The sequence below is a fragment of the Mesoplodon densirostris genome, chromosome 2 (assembly GCF_025265405.1).
Source record: "Mesoplodon densirostris isolate mMesDen1 chromosome 2, mMesDen1 primary haplotype, whole genome shotgun sequence".
Taxonomy (NCBI): Eukaryota; Metazoa; Chordata; class Mammalia; order Artiodactyla; family Ziphiidae; genus Mesoplodon; species Mesoplodon densirostris.
The window spans coordinates 25,546,135-25,561,050 of record NC_082662.1 but is presented as its reverse complement, the minus strand read 5'-3'; the positions used below and the strand labels follow the sequence as shown (position 1 = coordinate 25,561,050).

At 39.0% G+C, this 14,916-nt stretch overlaps 1 protein-coding gene across 13 annotated transcripts in view; it reads left to right on the top strand.

The window, feature by feature from the left end:
* Positions 1-14,916, top strand: part of PUM1 (pumilio RNA binding family member 1) — a 130,745-nt gene that overhangs the window by 39,887 nt on the left and 75,942 nt on the right. The window lies entirely within an intron of this gene.

Genomic DNA, 14,916 nt, shown 5'->3' with positions numbered 1-14,916 from the left:
AGTATGGAGTGAGGTTTTTATACTTAAGGAACTCTTTCTTTAGCTAGTTGAGGAAGGAGTGAATACACATGACAACAGAAAGAGTTCACTGCGTTTCTTTGTATGGTTCCTATTTTGAGAAGGGAGTGACCAGTATTGGCAGGAGTAGTTTGTGATTACTTGGATGGAGGTATAGGACTTGGGAAACGTCCTCTAGTTTAGTTAGGATTCATGTAGGTATAGGTTGGGGGAATGTTTTTTGCAGAGATACAAGGGAGATGGGCACAAAAGAGAGATGAAGAAAGCTAGCTTTTATAATAAAATAAAAAAGCATAGTTTCTAATTAGTTTAACGTCATTAAATTTCCTTCCCTTTAAACAATAAAGCATCTCTGGGAGGGGATGTGTGTAAATGTAGTGTTCACCCATAAACACTAAAATTTCAAGTAAATTGCATGGATTTATAAAGCCAGGCACAGTATTTTTTTGCTGCAGTTATTTTATTTGTATTTGTGTGTGTCTGTGTGCTTGGGTGAGAGTCCTCGTTAGGGCAGATGATACCTATGTTCAAGAGTGTGTGAATCTTTAGAGTTCAAAGAGAATTGCCTCGATTCAAAGTAATTGATTTCTAGTAAAGTTAGTGCTGCCTGGCTCTTGCAACTTTTTTTTTTTCCTCATCAAAGCCAGTGCTAGACTCCTGGAGTCACTTTGCTAGATAGTGTTTCTTAGAAATCTTGCTCAGAAGTGACTACTTAAAACTTTGCCTTCAAACCTTGCTGGTTGTCTGAAGTACAGCTAGCTGTTCTTAGCTGAAGGACACTCTACAAGTGCTTTACTTACCTCCTATTCTAAAAAGTCAACATAAAAAGGAAGATAGGAAAATGTCTTAGGCTTAGGGCTACAAATTATTTTCAAATATTTCATCCACTCTCCTGGCTAGCAGCCCCTTTCATTCAACTTTAAGTCCAGTCCTGAAAAGTTTAAAGGCACAGATTATTTCTGTAAGTTGAGTATTCAAGAGTGTATGTATCTTTGTAGTACTGAGGAAGGCTCATTGACCTGATGTTTCTGGGTTCTGTTTCTGCCTTGGTTGGTTTATGGTCTTGCATGACTTATTTATTTTACGTCCTGAAAAAGATGCATTTGCAAAGAGGATAGTGGTTCTCGTTTGAAAGTACTTTGAGAGTCTTTGACAGAAAAGCCACCTTATTCTGAATAATTGGTTTTCTCTCTTTTAAAAACCAAGGAACTTTTTTTTAGAGTCCTTAATGTTTTACATGTAGTAAACCTGACAGCGTTCAGGGACATTAAAATAATAGTGATTATTTCTGGAATAAATGGAATGTATTTAGGTATGTGGCCCTTCATCTTTGTTTTAGAAAACTGAAGCATAGAAAAGCTTACCCTTGGTAATAAACACATTTGTAAACCTGAGGAATGAAATCTGGAAAGTGCATCTGTAGGTGGAGTGATAATGAATCCTACCACGTTCCTGGAAGTAGAGTAAGGTGAGATGTATTTAAAACATAGCTGCAGGTTCTCATTAGACATTACATAGGATTTCTGCCTGTAAGTGTGAGAGCAGAATGGCTTCTGGAGGAAGGAATTTGACAATGATTTGGAGAGCTCTTAACCCAAAGAAAGGTATAACTTGGTGGGATGAAGAGCTCACTGGATGAGAACCCTGATGCCACCGCTTTTGGCCTTGCCTCAGGCATTCATCTTCTTTGGACTTTGCTTTTTTTCATCCATAAGACACACATGTTGGACTAGATAGTTTTCCAGGACCCTTTTAAGTCTAAGATTCTTGGGAGTTTGCCCTTATTTCTAGCTTTAAAAAGATAGAAAACAGGACTAGTTCTCCTTTTTCTAGGATACGCCAGAGGGTATCTAAAAAGATGCGTTTTTTTAGAGTGTGATGTAGAGGTTCTGTAAGTTTTCATAGGGTTCTCTAAGTGACTCATTCACTGTGCAGCTACATAAGACATTGAAGTGTCTGTCCATCAGGGCTCATAGGGTGGTAATTGTGAAATCGGGACAAGTAGGAGCCTAATGTGGATACCAAGTCCACATCTTTCCAACATGGCATGATGGCTCACAGAATTGGAGGCTTTTGGGTAGCTAAAAGTACTTTTATGATCCACAGCCCTAGAGGGGCTAACCTCACACTGTAAATTCCTTGCAGTTAGGGTCCCATAAGAGTAACTCAGCTGACTCTAAACTGAGTTGAATTTTGGAAAGGAGATGTGTTGTCTGCTAGCAAGATCATGCAGCCTTTCTTGCAGAAAGGATGAAAAATAAATAGAGCCTGTGGTGCATTATAAAAATATCTGACCAAGCAGTGTAACACATCCTTCTACCCACAAAATGCAGCTTTTGAGTATGCTTAGGAATGGTAAAAGCTGCCTAGTTCCATTAACTTTGTATTAATACCATTTGGTTGTTGGGCATTTTTGACATCTTGTTATTAAAATGAAATGGTTCCTTTAGAGAAGACATAGCTAGCCAGGCCAAGTGATATGGAGGAAGTTAATAACTTTCCTTTATTAGGTTAATGACCATATTAGAGGTGAAGTGACCTTTTTATGAGTCTTGTTTTGGAAGTTCCTGGGATCTCATAATAGTTTTGGGATTAGGATTGGGCATTTTTTTTTTTTTTTTGCTGTACGCGGGCCTCTCACTGTTGTGGCCTCTCCCGTTGTGGAGCACAGGCTCTGGATGTGCAGGCTCAGCGGTCATGGCTCACGGGCCTAGCCGCTCCGCGGCATATGGGATCTTCCCGGACCGGGGCACGAACTCGTGTCCCCTGCATCGGTAGGTGGACTCTCAACCACTGCGCCACCAGGGAAGCCCAGGATTGGGCATTTTGAAGAAGATGATAAGAAGGTATCTTCTAACCCTGCAAACATGGGTGCATTTGACATTTAGAACCTGGTGCCCAGTTCTGTCCTGTTACTTTGAGACCTGTGTGGAACCCCACGCATTCCAATATCTGCCTTCTATCCTGCACTGGGAAGAATGGGCGGGCTTAACCCTGTATACGTTAAGCTATCTTGGAATGTTTGAATGCAGTAAAACATGCTTCTCTGCATCAGGAAATAGCTGATCCACATGCTGCTTAATCTGTCTTCATTAAATTTCTTCCCTTTTATCCTCCTTTGTCTAAAATGTTTTTATTCTTTTTATCCACATCAGTATGCTTTATTTGAAAGTGAGCTAATTAACTACAGTAATACATTAACACTTTGGCATTGATTTCATTACCTATGTGAATCTCCCAACAGATTTTTGAGAGACACGACCATTTTTACATGAGGGAAGTGAGTTCTAAGGTCACGTGACTCCAGCTAAGATCATAACTGTCAGGATGTGGATTGACATCAAGTTCTATTTCTTTAGGCTCAGAAATAATAATAGCTGCAGTCTATTGAACATATAAGATTTTCCAGGTACTGCACTAATCACATATACGTTATTGTCTTCACAGTGGTCCTGCAATATTAGGATGTCCTTTATATACTGGGCAAACAGGATTATAGAGGTTAACATGATCATGAGCCAGCTGTTTAAACCCAGCTCTCTATCACTCCAGATTCTGAGCTTTTCTACTGTTCATTTCTGCATGTCCAGAGCCTACCCAGTATGCACAAAGCCCAGCTTCAGTTATCAGCTCGTCTATGAAAGCTTTCTTGCTCTCACCAACCAGAAGCTACAGAGGGGAATTCAGTAGCACATTATTTATTTATATCATTCTTATGGCCCTAATTTATTTTATATATAGTGATTTGTGTAAATGTTTTCTATTTCCTTGCACATAAGTTTGCTGAGGGCAGGGGCTTCAGCTAATATGTACTTTGTAAACAGTGGCTGCCTAATATATTGTGTTGAATAAATCATGTACCAGTAAATATTTTTTTCTAAGTATGGATTCCTCTTTATTTTCTCTTTTATATCAGAAGTTCCCCCCAAGGGACCTCAGTTCAATTCAGTTAATATTGCCTTTATTCTCTGTTCCTATTACTTTTCCACCCTCAAGGATGTGGGGGTGTGAAGGGGAGGATGGGGAGTGGACAAAACTGAAAAGCATTTATTCAGTCTTCTCTGCAAATCTTTACATTTTTGAACTATTCAATAATTATTTTACGAAGAGTACATAGGATGAATAGCATGTCAGCAATGCTTTTATCCAAGTTGAATTTTATATAAAGGCATTTATTATAAAGGATCTTTTATTTAATGTAGTTGCAATCATAGGACACTTTCTCTGCGCCATCTGCTGGAGCATGGAAATATTCTCATTATATATATACAACCAGACATAATGGTGTTTAGAAAATTGGAATTGCTGTTGTTATGTTTCTTGTTCAAGCTTGTATTAAATTATGTTGTGTGTAATTCTTTCTTGTTTACTTTTGTTTTGCTGATGAGGAACCAGAACACCAAAACTAATTCATTGTCTCTTAATTAATTAATGCATTCTGTGGTCCTCATTATAGCAAAATGTGTAGAAGAAATAGTTTATTTTCTGTGTTGGTCTTCCCTGTATACATGCACATCTGTGATATACATGCACATCTGTGAAATTTTCCACTCCTGGAACACGTGAAAGAGGGAACCTGTCCATATCTGGCATACTAAGACACTTCTTGTCAATTTAATAATTAAAAATACCCTGAGGCTGACTGGATGTGTGGGTGGGTTTGAGTGTTTGGTCCCATCTGGTAGCAAAGGACTCTTTATCCCCTCTTAATTGAGCTGTTTGCTTCCTGCTTTGGGAATATGAGGGGGGTAGGTCATGAAGCAATCTAGATGTTTTCATGGTTTTATTCATGAACCTTACAGATTTCCTAAGTGATCTGGAGGCTTATCTTTTTTTTTTTTTTTTTTTTTTTTGCGGTACGCGGGCCTCTCACTGTTGTGGCCTCTCCCGTTGCGGAGCACAGGCTCCAGATGCGCAGGCTCAGCGGCCATGGCTCACGGGCCTAGCCGCTCCATGGCACGTGGGATCCTCCCGTACCGGGGCACGAACCCGCGTCCCCTGCATCAGCAGGTGGACTCTCAACCACTGCACCACCAGGGAAGCCCTGGAGGCTTATCTTTTACACACTGGGCTCTCAGGTACTATTGCAAGGAATCATTTATATAATTATTGAAAGTCTAGACCTAGTATAACTTTAATATGGTTATGTTATAGATCAAACCATGTAATTTATACTTAGATAAAAACAAATGACATTATTTATAGGGAACTTAAAGATGGCCGGGATAACATTGTCTTCTGTTTCCTTACATGCCTTTTCTATATCGTGCAGAAAAGCCTGGTTCACCTGGGGAATATCTTCATTTTCTGAACATAGTTTACTGTTCGTGAAGTTTTATGAAGATATCAGAGAAAAGAAACTTCTTTTGGCTCTGTTCTAATAACTTGAAGCGGAAAGGTGTAAGGAAAACTTTACTTTCAGTGGCTTCAGGAAGGGATGTGCAGTGGAGAAGGGATTAGTGTGGAGCTTGCCCCAGGTTAATTTACCACAAAATACTCATGGAGCTTGAGGTGCTAACAGTATCTCTGAATTTTTTATTTTTGAAGGGCATGCTTTCTAAAAGAACAACCAATGTCTTCTGTGTGTTTAGTTTCAAGGATGAAGTTGTTAACAGTGATTGTGTTTTTTGTGTGGTAAAGAACACTGGGAAACCCCTGTGCTCCTTTGAAGACAGTGTGTTTTTGTTTTGTTTTGTTTTCTTTGGCCGCACCTCGAAGCACGAGGGATCTTAGTTCCCCAACCAGGGATCGAACCTGTGCCCCCCTGCAGTGGAAGCATGGAGTCTTAACCACTGGACCGCCAGGGAGTTCCCCAGAGTGCATTTTTAAGTTTAACAGTAGTCATCAATTAAAGAACTGTTTGCAATTCAATCTAATTTGTGGTGGTCCTAAAATTTAAGAGCTACCAAATTCTTCTTATCTCTAATTGATTGCTCTTACTGTTCCCCAGCAACTCGCAGTGGATCCTCAGGACAACCTTAAAACTTTACCCACTGGAGTTGTAGACTTAAACTTGCAGCACCATATTCTTACAGACTTGGATCCTGTTTTCATCTAGGCTTTGGACTCAGCTGACCCTGTGGAATAGATTCCTGATTAAAATAACTTCAGTGGTAGACTGGCTTATGTATACTTAGTGACTTCATTCTTTTGCTTTTTTTTTTTTTTTTTGCGGTACGCGGGCCTCTCACTGCTGTGGCCTCTCCCGTTGCGGAGCACAGGCTCCGGACGCGCAGGCTCAGTGGCCATGGCTCACGGGCTCAGCCGCTCAGCGGCATGTGGGATCTTCCCGGACCGGGGCACGAACCCGTGTTCCCTGCATGAGCAGGCGGACTCTCAACCACTGCGCCACCAGGGAAGCCCTACTTAGTGACTTCATTCTTGATAACCATAATGGGCTATGAATCTTCCTTTTTGAAATTAAATAACTTAAAAAAATGCCTTGAAAGTTGAGAGAGGCATCTAAGCAGCAGTTTGTACCTTTCCAGCTCCCATTTCCACAGGTCCCTTCTTTTACCATTTTATGCCTAGGTTACTGCAGTGACCTCTTTGCTTAGCCTCCCAGCATCCATTTGCTTTCCCTCACTCCTTTTTATAAAGGAATGTGAAATTAATCTCTTTTTTTTTTGGCCGCGTCTCGCGGCAGGCAGGATCTTAGTTCCCCAACCAGGGATTGAATCCGTGCCCCCTGCATTGGAAGTGTGGAGTCTTAACCACTGGACTGCCAGGGAAGTCCCTCAAGTTAATCTTTTAAAATGAATTTTTATGATTTTACTCCCTGTTGCTGCCTGTTGGATTAGAGCCCAGCTCCTCAGTGCTCCATAAAGCCTCACTGGCAGCTGGACTAATTGTGCTTTTTCACCCTCTCCTTACTGCGCCTCTAGTTGGTGGCAGGATTCCTTTTTTATTGGTGGGCACCTGCCCCACTTGCTTTTATTTCTACCTTTGCTCTTTGTGGAAAGTCCTTTTCACTGTCTTCTCACTCTGAAGTCCCCCATCCTTTAAGGTGTTCCTTGACTATCCTGTGCCAGGTACTGTTCCAGTTTGAATCCTGGTAGGTTTTTCTTTTTTTAAAAAAAATTTTAATTCTTGGCCTGTTTGTTTGTTTGTTTATCTATTTTTGGTTGTGTTGGGTCTTCACTGCTACGCACGGGCTTTCTCTAGTTGTGGAGAGCGCGGGCTACTCTTCCTTGTGGTGCACGGGCTTCTCATTGCATTGGCTTCTCTTGTTGTGGAGCATGGCTCTAGGCTCGCGGGCTTCAGTAGTTGTGGCTCGCGGGCTTCAGTAGTTGTGGCTCGCGAGCTCTAGAGCGCAGGCTCAGTAGTTGTGGAGCATGGGCTTAGTTGCTCTGCAGCATGTGGCATCTTCCCGGACCAGCACTTGAACCTGTGTCCTCTGCATTGGCAGGTGGATTCTTAACCACTGTGCCACCAGGGAAGTCCTGGTTTTTCTTTTTAATCTTTTCTTTCAGGGCAAAGAACTTTGTTTGTTTGTTCGTTTTTTACTGCTTTTCTTCCAGTAGTGGCTCATGCAGGTTGTGCATTTCAGGGTAAGTTCAAGTACTTCAGATGCTAAAATTTTATTTTTTCAATGGTCAGAAAAACAATATTCGTTTTTCAGATATGGGAGAGAAGATCAAATTACCTCATATTGGCCAGGCCTAAGTGATTTGTGTAACTTCATCCTTAGTGGTGGAAATGTTATTAAAGGACATTAGATAAAACTATTAACGGTGTTTATTATGAAAAGTGCTTAATAAACCTGGAAAATATTTTTTAAAAATCTCTTAATTTTATATACTGCAGTTATAATTATGCAAAAAATTAAACTTTTCTTTCTTAAAAGGAGTATATTAGATTTCAACAAAAAGAGATTTTGTTGAGAGACAATTAATATGGAAATTTGTTTTCACTAGTAATCATCTTGCCACATAGACTGAAAATTTTAAGCAGTAATTACTAGATGCCAGATTGTGATGCTGCCTAGTAGTGAAATGTGAAAAAAATTATAGCAAATTTTGATTCTTAGACAGTTTTTTGACGATTTGAATAAAATGAAACAGAACAAAAAAGTTTAAACATTTAAAAATAATCTTTACACGTAAGTATTGAGTAACTGATTAAAAAAATGCAGGATACTTAATTAGTAGATATATAAATGGGAAGTGAGAATTTAGAGGGTCATGTTCCTTAAACTTTCTGGAAGAGAAGGGAAAAATGAAAGCACCATCTTTATTTATTTAATATACTTAGGTATTTTTAATTAAAAAATGATTGGCTTGTGATTAAGCCATTGAAGATTTTCACCATCCCTTATTTAAGCTACAGTTTTCAAAGTGGATTGGAAATTATTATCTGCTTGCTTAAAAATACTGGGTTGGCCGAAAAGTTCGTTCGTGTTTTTCTGTAACATCTTATGGAAAAACCCGAACAAATTTTTTTGGCCAACTCATATCTGAAACATGCGGTGTGAGCTCTTTCAAAATTCCCACTAACTTTTGTCATTTTGAAATTATGTTGAAGTGAAATGTATCTGCTTAAGAGAAAATGCCTTATTTGTAGTGAATTCTGTACCACCATAATCTCAATTTTTATTTATTAAAAATCAGTTCTAAATCATAATAAAAGTGTATTTTGTAACAAGTCACCCATAATCCCACATCAACGAGCACCTATTTCAGTTTTTATTTTTCTTTCCAACCTTGATCCAAAAGGGAAGGGTGCATGAGGAGAAGCAGTCTTTTCGTGTACAATTTTGTATTTTGCTTTTAAAATTTAATGTTATTTTATAAATATTACATATAGTCCTGATAGCTGTTTTGGGTGAGCTTGTATTGTTGCATATAGTTATTATTGAACATTTAGTTTGCTCCCAACTTTTTTGCTCTTATATTTTGAATGTGAAGCTTTTTTTTTCCTTTTGAATTATTTAATGTTGAGTTAAATTCTCAGGAATGAACATGGCTTTTTTTCCAGCTTTTAAATTTATTATTATTATTTTTAAAATTTTTATTGAAGTATAGTTGACTTACAATGTTGTGGTAATTTCTGCTGTACTGCAAAGTGATTCAGTTGTACATATATGTATTCTTCATATTCTTTTCCATTATGGTTTATCATAGGATATTGAATATAGTTCCCTGTGCTATACAGTAGGACCTTGTTGTTTATGCATCCTATATATAATAGTTTGCATCTGCTAACCCCAAACTCCCAACCCTTCACTCCCCCACACTCGCCTCCCCCCTTGGTAGCCACAAGTCCATTCTCTATATCTGTGAGTCTGTTTCTGTTTCATAGATATGTTCATTTGTATTGTATTTTAATTGTAGTTTTGTTTGGATATATGCCCAGGAGTGGGGTTGCTGGGTCATATGGCAACTGTTTTTAGTTTTTATCTTCCATACTGTTTTCCATAGTGGCTGCACCAATTTACATTCCCACCAACAGTGCAGGAGGTGAACATGACTCTTAATTATATTTTTTCAGAACCCTTTCCAAAAGAATTGTCATAACAGTGAATGGATATTTGTACCTTTTTTTTTAAAGCCTTGTAAAGGATATCGATTTATTCTTTTATATTTAAACCGTTTCTTGTTAAAGCTTTAGTAGTAACTTCTGTGTGTAGTTTATAGTATTTATTATGAACTGTCTCACTAGATTTCACAACAACCCTCTGTGGTATGGAGGGCCAGGTAAATTCCCTAGGGCATTAAGATTTTGAGAAGGGAATTCTGAAAATTACAGAGTTTTCATGGTCAGAGCTTTGACTAGAACATGTGACAGTGTTTACCAATAATACTACTTTATTTCTATCAGTACTGAGCGGTCCTTTCTCTGAGTTGATATCAAGTTCTTTTAATGTAATGAGAATATTTATCAAGAGATTAAAAAATTGGGGGGGGGCTATATCTTACCAGCTAGTTAAAATATCAGGTATTTGACTCCTGCATTGGCTACATTCCAATGAAACTAAGCTTGTGTTGGAAGTTTGCATTGCCACATGAGATGATTAAACCTGTTCATGCCTTCGGGACTGTAGCATCCCTGTGAACAGTACTCCTTAAGAAGCCAAATTTCTGCTCTGAGAGATAGCTCTATGCAGCCTGTGTTGTGTGTAAGCAGTCCTCTTGAGTACAGAGTGCTTATTGGAGTTTCCATCTATGCAAGTATTAATGGTGGTATGGTCAAACACATCCAGTCTTTAATAATCAGCTTGCCTCTTAGTTTTTGCAAAGCTCTAATCATAGTTCTTCCTGCAGTGTTTTGTTAAGGCTCCTAATTTTATAGATTTACACTGAAGTGGGCTGGGTGATGCTGTGCTCACATCTGCTAGGTGAGTACACAGGAGCATTTCATTGGCTATGCCATTAGTAGTGTGAAGTCTGTTGGTTACTATTTTATTATTAAATAATGTTAGCAGCTAATTCTTTGAGTGATTACTCTGAGTCCAGCATTGTACTACTCCTTTACACACTATATTATTTAATGTTCATAACAGTTCATTTTATTGGTGAGAAAACTGAGGCCTAGATGAGTTAAATTCACACAGTTGGGATTTGAAACCAGTGTTTTTTTGTTGTTTGTTTTTTAAAATGATTTCAGAGTAGTTGTGTGTGCTTTACCACTATATTACTTCTTAAAATAAGAAGCCTAGAGGCTTTTGATGTTCTCAGCCTTTTAGTTTATTGTCTCCACCTCTGTTTAAAGGACTCTTAGTAAGGGTTAATGTGGTGGTCGATTGTGCAAGTGTGCTTTGTGTATTGTCTTTTCTGTTAGATGAGTTTAAAAAAAGGTGTTTCCAAACACAATTTAGAGGTTTCCCAAGTGGCTAACATTGCTCATAAACCAGTGCTTGATTTCTACTTTGTTCTCCAGAAGCCTCATGAATAAGCTTACTGATTTCTTTACTCTCCTTAAGTCTTTTCTTTTACAAACCTGTGGTTCAAGCTGGGATAAATAGTGTATGTGTTTTTCTCCTAAAGACTGGAGAACAGATACTATTGGAGAAGCACTTAGGAATCCCATTTAATGGGACAGTACATGGAAGAGTACAAGGTCTGTTGTATTGCTGTGTCGGATGGTAGGACCTCCCAAGCCCTGGTTCTCAGTTTGTAGGTCTTGAAAGGGATTTACTAATTTAGAGGTGATTGGATTATAGAACTGACCTATACTGACTAGAACCACAAGAGATTAATGTATGAAAACTAAAATGCAGTTTACTAATTTATAAGGAGAAATAACAACTCTCAAGTGGACAGGATAATTGTGTTCAGTGATCAGCATGTTTGGCTATAGGAGGAAGCAAAGTTCTCCTAAGTTTGCTTGCTAAGCAGTCTGAGCCAGGGAAGTTACTTGGATGTTTTTAGTGGCTGCTGTACCCAAGCTACTATCTAGCCTGATGCCATTAATTGCTTGTATAAGGACAGACTTGTTTGTGAATCACATGTCCTCTCCCTAGACATGCATATTGGTTGATACTGCCTACATCTGACTCCCTGGGTCTCCTTTGCTTTTGTTGGACCAATTTCTAATTCCCTTATCTTCCTTTAGAATTATGAAATCTTTTAATCCTCTAATTGCCTAATCTTTCTTTAAATTGAATTTTGTAAACCTCTTCTGTGATCTGTTCTTTGTTGTCCTGTCAAAGAACAGTATTTCCAAGTTCTTGATGGGGTAAGCAGTAACTGTCTTTTCATACACTAGTTGAATGTTTGATGATTGAATTTAGGTGTGGCTTAAGTGAAGGTTCGGCAACTCCTGTTGTGGGTTGGTGAAGCAGGATGTTTTAGCCAGTGCTGTGGATGATATTACCTTTAGAGGGGTTGAATCTGAATTTGAAATAACAATTGGATACTCATCATCACTTTGTTTTATATATAATAGATTATAGCTCCTTTTAATATGATCAGATTCGAACAATGTCTTTATTTTAGATGACTCTTGACTATGTGATTGCTACTAATTCTCAGTAAGCTTAACAAGTCTAAGTCCATTTAATTTTGCCGAATTTAAAAAGCCAGTCTTTTTTTTTTTTTTTTTTTTAATACAGAAGGGCTATAAGACAAAATAGGGGAAAACATGAAATGGAACGGATGTAATTTTTTCCAAATTCAAAAAAAGCACTTTGATTTTAGATATTAGAAATGGAACAAGAAGTGCTTCTTGAAAACAGACTCTTAAAGATGTTTTAAATAAAAGAAAACTCTTCTGTATATTCACAGCTATATTAGTTATCTATTGCTATGTTCCAAATTACCCTAAAATTTAGTGGCTTAAGACAACACGTTGTTTAAGCCTCACAGTTTCTGTAGGTCAGGAGCCCAGTCATGAGTTTGTAAGATTCTTTGTTTCAGGGTCCCTCACAAGCTGCAGTCAGGATTTCAGCTGGGTTTGCAGTCATCTCAAAGTCCAACTGGGGAATGGGCTGCTTCCAAGCTTACTCACGTGGTTGATATCAGGATTAAGTTTCTCGCGGGTTGCTAGACTGAGGGCCTCAGTTCCTAAGGAATTGATGTCCAGTTCCTTGCCATATGGGCCTCTCTATTGGGCAGCTCACAGTATAGCAGCTAGCTTTGTTAAAGTGAGGTGAGAGGGCGAGAGAGGAGTAGAAGCAAGATGGAAGTCAGTATATTTTAAAGACAGTCTTGAAAGCGGCACCCCCTCACTTTTGCCCTCTCTTACTCCTTAGTAGCAAGTCAGTAGGTTCAGCCCACAGACAGGATAAGAGGGGGAATTACACAAGGGACTGAGTACCAAGAGGTACAGACATTAGGAGTTGTTTCAGGTGCTGCTTGCCACTCAGCTGAAGAGTGGAGAAGGGTATGTTTTGGAGGAAAGAGAAATGCTGTGGAAGGTCCAGAGACTCTGAGGAGCTTTGCTAAGTTTGCCTCTGTCCTTGCCCAGGGACCTTGATACAGTAGTTTACTTTTCTTCATCTGCACAGCACTCCTGCAAACCATAGGTTCTGCCTTTTTTCCTCCCAGAATTGGCTTGCTACCACCTTCTTCTACCACTTCCTTTTCCTTTATCTCTTACAGACTTGCCTTTTCAGTCCCTGCTGTTTTCATTAATAATAGTTAATTGATCTTCTTGGTTACTTTGCCAAAGCATATGGGGTTTTAGTACTTTGGGGGCTGCTCCTAGCATCTATTTAGGATTTATATTTATACATACTGTTAATAGTGGAAGACACCATTTCCTCTTGGTATCTGACTAGGGTCTTGAATTTTTCAGTGTGTACTGTATGCATTGTACTACGTCATTTTATATAAGGGACTTGAGCGTCTGAGGATTTTGGTATCCAAGGAGGCTCCTGGAACCAGCCCCCCATGGATACCGAGGGATGACTGTATTCCTTTGAGATTTGTTGCATCTATTACTACTTTGAAGTACAGTCTTCACTTTTTAGTACCTTTCTACATGTTTGTTGTATTATTGTTTCCTTGTGAGAGAATTTGGCCTGGAAATAGCCTTGCTTATATATGGAGCTGCTTTTGCTGGCTTTGCATGTTGCGACAACCTGGCAAGCTATGAGGAAAGATGACAAGATCTTAGAAGTCATTTTTGAAGCCTTGAGTTCAAGGGCTGCTGCTTTCACTAAGCAATTTGACAAATTATGGACAGACTATATTTACACATGGAGGCTGGTGGCTTAGAGAAGCATGAGTTTTGAATAAAGATTTCCAAATTTGTGTCGAGAGAGATGAGCACCATAATGAATATATTTGATCATTTTTGCTCTCTTTCCAATATATGGAGACTAAAGTTAACCAACAAGTGAGGAGTCCCTTGTGCTGACATTCTTTCTTCTGGTACACAGAGGAGAAGTTGATGCGGACTCCTGTTTGCTTACACTCCCTACAAAATACAAGAGAAAAATCAGAGTGTTAGTTGGAAGGGGTACAGCCAATAGGGAAAGAAATTCTATTTGTAATCTTACAGGAGGGCATTTTTGAGATTAAGAGGAGAAAAATAAGTTCAAAGGCAAGAATTCTAGAGTTCTGCGTTAGTACACATTAATTTTCAGGGTCCCATCTGTGGTTTACAGCTGTTTTGCCTTGGTGTAATGCCACTGAATACACTTATTGAGAACCTCCTGCGTGATGGGCATTGTGTTAGGCCCGCATCAGCAACATCTCTAATCATCACAGCAACCTGAAAAATATTTCCTTCATCAATGCAAAGAGAATGAGGCCCAGGGCAGTCCTGCCGTTTGTCCTATGACACATCAAAGTCGTCTAGTCCAGAGCTTCCTGACTCCACTGCCTAGCTATGGTCTGGACTCTCCCTCCCACCCCTTCCCCCTCCCCCTCAAGTTAACAGACCAGCTGTGCCCTTGCTTCTCTCAGAGAATGAACCCTAGAGGCACATTAGGAATTAGACGGCTTGTAACTGCTCATCTTCAAGTAAACCAATGCGTCTGTGCAATTAAGTGTCAAGCCGAAATGTGTCTTTTGTCATGACCTTGTTGGACTAGAAAATAACAAGTTAGGGGAAAAAAGTACAAGGGAAACTGCTTTGCTCCAGTTAGTAACCCATGTCTACCAGATAGTTTTATAGAGCTAGAATAAATTGATGTCAAGAAACCCAGAATTTAGGTTGGAAAGCTGAGATTCATTTTAGATGTTTCTTCATTATCATTGGGTTATGGGTTATAAATAGAAAAGGTAAACCTTTATTGTCAAGGAGGAGAGCAAATATTTTGTACTTTCTGGTTTTTTGTTCTGTTCCTCTGAGAAATTCAACTCTTCAGGTGCATTCTTTTATGCTCAAAAGCAGTGTACTGTCTCAGACTTCTGAGTTTCTTGTCTGACTAGTAGCAGCTGAAGTGAAAACATAATTAGAAGAAATAAGAGGGACATTTTAGTGAGTTAAGCTGATAACCAGAATGAAGAA